Here is an 8,078-nt window from a genome sequence, read left to right as displayed (position 1 = left end):
TGGTCCTGTTCATGTGATCATTATAGCTGACATTCATGGTGACCACATGTAGGCTAGTGGTTCATTCACAAAATAAAACTTTCTAGCCTGAAGATGGCAGTGTGCCTCTGATATTGTGGTCGTTGAAAAGTAGAAAACTGTTCTGTGGTAAGGCGAATAGAAATTCTATATTCTTTTTGGCAACCATGGGCGCAGTGTCCTCTGGACTAAAGAGGAGAGGGACCTTGTAACTTTTCTGTGCTCAGTTCAAAAACCTACATCTCTATTGATACATGGGTGCAGTAGTGCGTATGGAATTAGCAGTTTGCACATTTGGAAAGGCACCATCAATACTGAAAGATATATCCAGGTTTTAGAGTAGCATAAGCTCCCATGCAGGTGATGTCTTTTTCAGGGAAGGCTTTGCATATTTCAGTAGGTCAATGCTAAACTGCATTAATGACAACGGCATGACTTCATATTAGAACACTCTGGGGGCTTGACTGGCCTGCCTGCAGTCCAGACCTTTCACCAACTGAAAATATGTGGCGCATGTTGAAACAAAAATACTACAAAGACTAGAGGACTGTTGAACATTTGAAGTCCTATCAGGCAAGAATGGGACAACATTCTTCACCAGCAACTGGTCTCCTCAATTCCCAGACATTTACTGAGTGCTGTTAATCACGTGCTAACATAAGTGTGCGCAGCCTACATATATATGGTCCCGGGACACTGCCGGCACAGTGAAAGAGAAGCGCATAAGCATGCTTGCCGACCTGCCATCGTACATGTACTGCGGCGGGGTGGCACGTGAAGGCATCGTAACGTATATGTGCATCAGGTGCCTGCTCTGGGTTTAGGAGCACACCCCCATCCGCCTGAACACTGTGTCCACCGGACAAAGCGGATTGCAGATCCCAGTATTCGGGTCTATGCAAATACATGATCACAATGTCAACAAAGCTGTTATGAATGAATTCACAACAGCTATGGTTCCTATGGTGTGATTGTTCCACAGCTATCACATAGTTACTGGGCCAATTGCAGCACCCTATACCATGTGAATAGCCTTTGCACTACATAGCTGAAGGTAAATCTAAAGCAAATTAAATATAAAATTGTGTAATGTGTGGCCAGCTTTACTTTTAAAATAAAAAATAAATTTAAAAAAAGGTAGAAAATGAAAAAAAGTGTTAAAAAAATGGGGACGCTGAACCATGGTAAACATGGCCCTGTTGGTAAACATCGCCCAATTTCAAAATGACCACATTTTTTCATAAAATGGTACATTTTCTCAGTTTAAACATTTTATATGTTTTCCATTGTGAATAAAATATGGGTTTACAAGATTTGCAAATCATTGCATTGTGTTTTTATGTAGATCTTACGCAGTGTCCCAATTTTTTTGGAAGTGGGGTTTTACCTCACCAGTATTTAGAATAGGAGATTGCTGTGGTCTTATTTTTTGAATGATCAGGTGGAGGACTGCAGAGGTTTGCTCTGAAAGCAGGCCTTGATGGGAATGGAGGCTGTGTGGGCTTTGTGTCTGCCACATCCCCACTCCATTTGTGCTCAGTCAGAGGCAATCATAGATCTTAAACCCACATAAATAGTGCAGCGCAACTCTTTAATAAACCTAAAGTGCAAGTGCCATGTTCTCTTATATTACTGGATGACACGTATATATGTATATTACACAATCAAAGTTCAAAAAATAATTTAAGCATGTAGCAAGTGAAAAAAATTCACACAAAAAAATATTAAATCATGGATCAAAAAAAAAAGTCCATAAAAATATCCTCTTCCACCTCTGCGAATAAACAGGATGTGATGCAAAACAAAATACATAAAGTACCCGTGTAATCCTTCAACCTGTACTCACTGGCCGCCCACCTCACTGTAGGACTCCTTTTTTACCAGCGAGTCATAACAAGCTGTTTCCCTTAGGGGTATACTCAAGTTGTAGCGGGAAGTAAACCATCTATTTCGACTCTCCTTCGTAAGTATAGTCACGAGAAGGCAGTCATATGTAACAGAATATAAAGAATCTAGTGCTCTCCATTTAAATATAATGTATTCCTACTAAAATGCGTTACATTCCACTCACATAAAAGGCACTTAAACTGTGCCAGCTTTTGTCCACTCAAACACTGGCTTGCCGCCATGTTACTAGGAATGGCCGCGGGATGACATCAGATGTCAAGCTCCTATCCCATACGTGTTGCGTTCGGGGTCTTGACTTCGTCAGTGATCAGGTGGAGGGATGCAGATGTTTGTTCTGAAAGGAGGAGTTGGTGGGAGTGGAGGCTGTTTGGGCTTTGTGTGCACTCAGCCAGAGGCAATCGTAGATCTGTCTCTTCATTTAGCATAGTCAGACAGCGGTAGGGCAAGCTGTCTGCCCACACTGCTCAGCAGTCACTGGACATACTTGAGATGCTTCAACAAGACTTCTAAACTTCTGGTGAAAATCTTCTTTAAAGTAAACCTCAAGATAAATATGGGGCTGCCATTGCTGCAAGGTGAAAAAAATCTCACAGCCTGTTTGAGGCCTACCAATTGGATGCATCTGCAATATTACCAGCAGAAACCTCCTTTAAGGCATGACGTAAATGGTGCTTTAACCTCTGAGCACAATGGTACCAAAAAATGCGGCTTCTCGCCAGGTGATCCTTGGTGCTAAGAGGCCACATATTTGCGTACCAATTAGCAGACACAGCTGTGCTAAGTGTGCAGCCCTATGCGCTCCAGGCACAGTTGCCGGCGGCTAACGGAAAGCTCCTGATTTTTTTTTGCGATCGGGAGCTTTCCGATCATTTGATCGCCATGACAGCCTATCACTGCGGTCATATGTTCCTAAAACCCAGCATCTGAAATCCCTACAAGGGTTACAGAAACCGGTCATGAATAAAACTTTAGAATTTTCAATTACGAGTAAATTCTGTTTCTTGAAATACATTACAGGACACTGGATCTTTGGTAGATACCTTCAGGTGACTGAACACTGGCATAATAGAAGGTATCAGACATTCCCCTACATACACCACCCCAGCTAGCCTCAGAGTTTTTAGTAAGCAATAGGGGGATCTTTTCCAAGAAATAGGATATTTGACTGACCAGTAAAATCTATTCTCTTAGTCATACATCACAGGACACTGGATCTTTAGTCATAACTAGGATTGTCCTGATACCGAGCATTTGCCCGAGAACTTGTACTCGGGCAAATGCTCCGATGCTTCACCCGATACCTGGGCAGTCAGGGTGATCAGTGAGGTGGGGGAGTTACAAGCACTCTCCCACTGCAAATGAAATCAGCTGCGATCGCTGCTTGTAACTCTTCCACACACGATCACCGCTGACTGTCCCTGCATCCTCCTTCATTCTCCTTCCTCCGTGCTGCTGTCCCCCCCCCCCTTTTCTGCTCTTTGCTGCTGTCCCCTCGATTTGTCAGGAAGGTAAATCTGGTAAATTATTTTCCGAATGTACAGTCAGTGATCACTGACTCTGTCCATTCACATAACTGAAACATCGTAACATGTGTTTACAATATTTCAGTTTATGAATGGAGAGGAGTGAATATGAATGTCTTCTCTCCATTCATTTTCAGTGCAGCCGAGGCTGCTAACAAAGGGACTGGGGAATCTGTGTCCCTATTCTCTTTCCCTGTCTTAAAAGGGGAGATGTAAGAGGTCTGTTAAGACCCCTGATATCTCACCAAAGCCCTCCAACAGGGCTGATAAAAAATAAAGAATTGGAATGAATAATAAAAAATTATCTAAAAAAAATAAAAAATAAAAAAAAAAAGACACTGACACAAACCCCCCCCCCCTCTTAAAAAAATAAAACATTGTAAAAAAAATAAAAACAAATTGTAAAAATAAAAAATACTGACACATGTGCCACTGTCACATGAGATTAAAAAAAAGTATCGGTAATCGGTATCGGCGAGTACTTGAAAAAAACGTATCGGTAATTGTACTCGGTCTTAAAAAAGTGGTATCGGGACAACCATTTTTTCATATGAGCCTGTAAAGCTTTGCAACCACAATCAGTGGATCGTGGCTGCAATGGACAAGCTCCTGCAGACTCTGTCTGCCAGCTGCTGGTCCATACACAGTTATTGCATTTGTTTTTAAGGATGCAGGAAATGTCAATGGACAACTGCCATATCAATGGAACACAACGGCGAGATTACCTTCAAAGTCCTCTGCCGCAGTGGAAGATGGGACTTGTGGTTTATTCAGTTACAGATCTTTGTAAACGAATGCCATTAGTTTGCAAGTAGAGCCACACACAGCTGCGCCAAATTATATTATATTATATATATATATATATATATATATATAATGACTGGATCCACTGGGAAGAACCCTGCAATCGTACTAGAGGTGGGGGCAGTTGGCATTGTGCTACATGTTAACCCTAATTATGGGTGTAACATGGTAAGAAGAGTGGATTTATCCCTAATTTGTTCCCTACTGTTCCCGACTGCTAGGTGGGTGGACTTTGACACCAAGTGGCCGCATATATGCGGTCATAGGAAACTATTTTTCTATGCCAATAGTGCACTCACTAAACAGTAACCAAAATGTCACAGGAAGCTCCTGATGCACACTTGTGATTGGGAGCTGACCATATGACCACTGAGGTAGCAATAGGAGGAAGGAGATGGACAGCCGCACTCCGAAATAACTAGTTTCGCACTCTTGCTAGTGCTTAAGCCATGATTGCGAAACTAGTCGGCTGTCCTGGTTTATGGGTTGTGGTGATTATGCATGTTCCTGCTTGAAAATAAGAGACAACTTTTTTGAAAAGTTATTTCGGAGTGCGGCTGTCCATCTCCTTCCTCCTATTGCTACTGCTACGTGCATTGCCAGCATCTTGGTAATCCGACCGTCCCCCATTGTCTATAGGGCTCACCTGGAGCGGTGAAAATCTTCTTCATATGACCACTGAGACATCCAATCACATGATCAGAATGCCCATCTCTGCTTCTTGGCATTTGGTTTCTTTTAAAGAGCTGGGGGGCGTCAGGAAGGGATTACCAAATGTGTTAACAGAAGACAAGGTGCCAGCTTTGCAAATCTGAGAAACATATGCATTGTGCTGAAAAGTCCAAGAAGCATTACAGATCCTTCAGATCGTAGGCTTTAATGATAAATTGTCTCATCCACATAGCAATAGTGGAACAATAAGCAGAAAGGCCTCTACAGTAACCCTCGAAGTACAAAGAGGAATCCAATAGCCTAAAACAGGGAGTACCAGAGAGTTAGACTCTCACAAACCATGCCAATACAGTGAAGAGAAATTTTCTTGGGATGTTTTGATCAGGACCTACAGTAAATAAGGAAGGATGATATCGTGGTTGGGGTGAAAGGGAAGAACGTAATGAAAAAAAATAGTGTAGTGCTACCCCAACAACTAAATCATGTACTTGTAAAACTATGAAAAACTTTCAGGTGAATTTTAGAAATTAGTCGGCTACTCCCCATATTCAGAGGCAGATGTGATAAAAGGCAAAACACATCATATAAATTAGATGGAAAAAAAAATAGTCCAAGAAAAATCTTGAGTTATGAACTGTGCCAGCAATTGTCTGAACGTGCTCCGCTGTTCCACAAAACGTGCGACTTACACTCCACCCAGTGGCATGTGAAGGTGCTCACCTCTGTACTGGACCCTCAGAAGTAACATTTATCATAATAGGTACATTATTCCAATCTATCGACTATTGCTCTTTCAACCAACATTCTCCACAAGCCACAGCAACAAGAGTGTCAAAAAGCAACTAGTAGTGCTCACTGTATATATTTATTCATTTAAACCAAAGGGATAAAAAAAAAAAACACTCAAAGTACAAACCAGCATGTTGAGTTGCAATGGTCTGGAGTAAAAATGGGCATTGGGCACTGCCTTGAAAGAGGCAATCATGAGGCACAAGACCCTCAATGCAGGCATAAAGTGGCCCAGGCATGAGAAGAAAAAAGGGAAAAACTTTTGTGCAAAGCAGGAGGGGCCCTGGACAGGGCTGTGCCTAGTGTCAGGCTCAGGTACCCCAATATGTGCTAGGAGCCCAGCAACAACTTCCTCAGATGGAGCATTTAACCGACTGGGTCTGAAATGTCTGCTGGATGTTGGACGACAGAGAAAGGGAGAAATGGGCCTTAAAAAGGTGATCTTAAATGTAACCCACAACATGAATTCCCTGAGTGTGTACAGAAAAGCTCCAAATCTGAATCATAGATTAGTTAAAACATTCCCTCCTCCCGGCGAAATACCACTTTCATGGATACAATTTTTTTTTTAGATAAAGGTGTCTAGCATGCAGAACTAGCAGAGACTCCACCGGAATGCGGTCAGAGTTTTTGTCTGGTTCTACAGGACAGAGATTTAAAATTGACAAAATCATATCTTGTCAATCCACGAGTGTCACCTATGTATTGCAATGCCCATGTGGGCTCCACTATGTGGACAGGACCATCCGTACACTATCAGTGAGGGTAAAAGGCCACATGAAGAACATTTGCAAGGGTTACCTCAAGCATAGCGTATTCCAGGCCTTTTTTGTATAGATTCACCATAAAGATTAATCTTTACCCACTTTTTTTTTAATATCGATAGAATTCATAAACATTGGAGAGGTTTCAACATAAAAAAAAAAAGTTATGCTTACCGGTAACATTTTTTCCAGTAGTCTTTCAGAACAGCCACATTGAGGGACCTTGGCTCCTCCTCTTCCTTTGGAAACATTGCGCCAGCCCATAAATTTTCACCTCCCCCTACCAGACCTCAGTTTTTTCAAAAAAAAGGAAAAAGTGGAGGGACCCCCTAAATGGGGCTTTAAAGGCAACAAAGGTATACAGTAATCACAGTAATCCAAAAAATAGATAATTTAATATTCAAAAATGGAAATTGTACACATATATCACATAGAATTATTTAAAAACAATACATGGTTAGGTGTCATTGAAAAGCAAGGTCCATGAAGACATACACGGCCCTACGCGTTTCGGATTACCCTTCATCAGGGGCCGAAGTATATGTAGTCAACGAGTATAAGAACCACTTTTCTAAAAAAACAAAGAAAGCATATATGTTGCAAGTGTTACAAAATAGAAAAATGGCAATAAATACATCAAAAGGTGCAGATAAAAACACACACATACCAATCACAGCGTTTAATCAACCCTGCACACCCCAGAGAAAGGACACCACTATCAAGACGCAGAAAGACTCCTCTGTATGAAATTAAGAGGAAGGAAGCCGGCGGTGCAGAATCACATATAGCAAGACCTCAGGCCCATATAGTCACAAAGTAACATATGATAATGTAAAAACCTGTCCATAAAAAAGGGACAGGATAAATATACATGTAATGAAATACCTAACCATATGTAGAAAAATATGTCAAAAAAATAATAATTAAATAACTGCATACCTGAGGTTAGCAGAAATGTGTCATATTAAATTTGGCCAGAGGTGTCAGTAGAGGGCTAGCAGAGCTCCAATCTGTGAATACAATGGATGGCAATAGAAACAGGCATTAGATAAGGAAGGAGGGAACCAATGCAAAAGGTGATAAATAAAAGGATCCAGAGTAAGGGAGTACTTACAAGAGACAAGCGCTCAGTGTGGCCACCAGACATGTCACTAGTACCTCTGCCGTCCAGCAATGTCTGACATTGTTTGGACGGCTAGAGGTTTATATAGGGAGGTAAGGGGGCGGGCCTAGGTACGGCGGGCGTGGTCGGAGAGACCAGGCGAGCCATAATAGGCCGGTAGTGTGGAAGTGGGCAGTAGTAAACAGACAGCATGGGGAAAAGACTGAGAAGGCCTGTCAGGTGACAGTCAATCACCTGACACGGAAAGGAGAGTGGGACAGGAAGTAAATGGGAGTAGGCTAATGTAAAGGGAAGGGGCGGTGCGGAGACAAAGACTGTGGAGAAGGTGTCAGCAGTGAAGGTTAAACTGGGAAATGATTATTGGTTGTAAAAAACGGCAAAAAAAAAAAAAAAGCTGCTGGGAAGGACACCAGACATAAAATATATAATAGGAAAATGATAAGGCCATTTAAATAAGGAGGGGACATTGTTCAATGT

At 41.8% G+C, this 8,078-nt stretch overlaps 1 long non-coding RNA gene across 1 annotated transcript; it reads right to left on the bottom strand.

The window, feature by feature from the left end:
* Positions 1 to 6,851: 6,851 nt before the first annotated feature.
* On the bottom strand, positions 6,852 to 7,680 carry LOC120930829. Its single transcript, XR_005747727.1, has 3 exons — positions 7,418 to 7,680; positions 7,146 to 7,317; positions 6,852 to 7,049 (listed from the first exon to the last, which is right to left on the bottom strand). It is a non-coding gene; the product is annotated as an uncharacterized LOC120930829 (long non-coding RNA).
* Between the last annotated feature and the right edge of the window lie 398 nt (positions 7,681 to 8,078).

Source organism: Rana temporaria, chromosome 3, assembly GCF_905171775.1.
Source record: "Rana temporaria chromosome 3, aRanTem1.1, whole genome shotgun sequence".
NCBI classification, from domain to species: Eukaryota; Metazoa; Chordata; class Amphibia; order Anura; family Ranidae; genus Rana; species Rana temporaria.
This window is presented reverse-complemented; position numbering and strand designations above follow the sequence as displayed.